Source organism: Choloepus didactylus, chromosome 7, assembly GCF_015220235.1.
Source record: "Choloepus didactylus isolate mChoDid1 chromosome 7, mChoDid1.pri, whole genome shotgun sequence".
In the NCBI taxonomy this organism is placed as follows: domain Eukaryota; kingdom Metazoa; phylum Chordata; class Mammalia; order Pilosa; family Megalonychidae; genus Choloepus; species Choloepus didactylus.
The window spans coordinates 15,481,354-15,483,956 of NC_051313.1; positions in this window are offsets into that span (position 1 = coordinate 15,481,354).

Genomic DNA, 2,603 nt, shown 5'->3' on the forward strand with positions numbered 1-2,603 from the left:
TACATATCTCAATAAAATTGCATTAAAAAAAGTAGGAATCTGCATTACCACCATCCAAAGGGACTAATGAAACAAGAGCAGTTTTGGTTCCTTATGGCCTATTGGGTTTCTGTTGAGGCTACACCAGGCCCTCCAATGACTGTCTTCTGTGTCAAATCAGGGAGCATCAAAGAGCCAGCCCATTCATTTGTGTCCTCCTCTGATATATTTGATAGTAAACCAAAATGAAAGAACTTGAATAAGTAGGAGTTTATTTTTTCAGTAATCTTCTAACCCAGACCAAATCTTTGTCAATCTGTCCTAGTTCAATGACTGTTATGGGTTGAATTGTGCCCTCCAAAAGGATATGTCCTACCTAAGCCCAGGGCCCATGAGTGTGATCCTATTTGGAAACAGGATGTTCAAATATTTGGTTAAGTTAAGGCCTGTTTCAGTTTGCTAAAGCTTCTGGAATGCAATATACCAGAAATGGGTTGGATTTTCAATGGGGTTTTATCAGGTTACAAATTTACATTTCTAAGGCCATGAAAATGTCCAAATTAAGGCAGCAAGTGGAAGATGCCTTCTCTGAGGAAAGGCTGCTGGCACCCAGGTTTCCGCTGTCACATGGGAAAATACATGGCGAACTGCTTGTCCTTCTCTCCTGGTTCTGGTTTCAATGGCTGTCTCCAAATGTCTATGGATGTTTCTCTCTCTGGTTTCTCTCTGTGTGAGCTCTCTTAAAGGACTCTAGTAAAGAATTAAGACCCACCTTGAACTGAGTGGGTCACATCTTCCTGGAAACAACCTAATCAAAAGGACCCACCCGCAACAGGTCTGCACCCACAAGAATTAAAACAACATGGCATTTTCTGGATACATTGTGGTTTCAAATAAGCACAAGGCCAAACTGGATTAGGGTGGATCCTAATCCTGTGTGACTGGTGTTCTTATAAGAAGAGGGACATTTGGACACAGAGACAGACAGACATGAGAGGAGAAGGCCATGTGGCTGCACAGGCAGAGACTGAAGTGCCAACAGCTGCAAATGAAGGATGGCCAAGGATGATGGGCAAACACCAGATGCTAGCAGAAGCAAGGCAGGATTGTCCCCCACAGGTCTCAGAGTGCAGAAGGACTGTAAACACCTTGACTTCAGACTGCTAGCCTCCAGAACAGTGAGACAATGTATTTCTGTGGTTTCACAGCACCCAATTTGTGACACCTTGCTGGGGCAGCCCTGGAAACTAAGACACTTAAAGGTTTGGTGTCAAGAATGGGTTTTACATTATGCCATTCCAACCAGAGATGCTCAGTACTGTCTGTCTGGGTTTGAAAGGTGACATACAGCCTGCTCCTGCTCCCCATGCTATTTCAATTATAATACCCAGACAACGTTAGCAAGACAATAGTCAGCAAAAGCAAAGAATTATGCTCTTACAACCCCGGCTCCTATTGTGATATTTAGGATCCCATCTTTTTCTCCAATAACACTGAAATTAAGCAAATGCAAGCAGTTATCCAGAACCGTTCCCCTCTTTTCGTTTGAGGGTTTCTCTAATTTCAAAAGCTATTCTTTGCATCAAGTGGAAAAAACCTTCGCCCCATCCCTTGCTATATCGTCTTTTAAGCAGTAACAATGTGCCAAATTCTATAATGAACACAATATCCTTGGACTTGACCTACCCGTTTCACAAAGGACACAGTAGCTGCCTACAGGGGCTAGAGGCTGTCACCTGAGAGTTCAATGCAGTTGGGGAAAACAGGTGGTTGGAGGGAAAAAATTTCCCTTCTATTGTTAGTCAGCAATTACTTCCCCAAGAACACCTGTTCAGGTGACATTTTACCATTCCAATCATCGCCTTAATAGGATATAATGCAGAAAACAATGCCCCCAGGATGCCACAGATTCCTAGAGAAGCTGGCACCTGCCTATCTGCCCCCTGACGGCGGCAGCCTGGGAGCCCAGAGCCGGATCCCGCGGTGGCCCGTGTCCCTGGATTTAACCCCTGAAAGAGGCATTATACTCACATTGCGGGGGTCAGACCTGAACGTGACCCCCCTTCCTCTCCCACTCACCCTTTCCCCCCTTTTAAAATGCCACAACAATAACAAAAAGGGCTTTGCTTGGGGTTATTTCCTGTTGTCTCTCTGCCCCCCTCCCACTCCAAGTCTAAAACACTGGGGATCCCTGGCCTCCAGTCTGCTTTCTTGCCTTGGAGACACCTTCCTAACAAGGCCATGCATGGCAGAGGGCAGGCCTTGCTTACGTTGGCAACTGTGAATTGTGGATTGCTTTTCTCATGAATGTGTGTCTTTCACTGCCATCTGGACATGCCCAGGTTTAAACATTTTTTCATAAAAATGACCAGGGAATACACATTGCATATTTAAACCTCTGGAATGGCAAACAAGGCCATCCATGTATGGGGACAGCTAGAGCATCTTAGAGTTGATAAAAGTCTCTAACGGCATTGAGCATAAACAAGGTCAAATTAGATGTTCAATTTCCACATCCTTCAGCCTTATGGGGTCAAACTCCGTGTTAGGTGGGTGTTACAGTTTGCTAGAGCTGCTGTTATGCAAAATAATAGAAAAGCATTGGCTTTTATAAAGGGGATTTA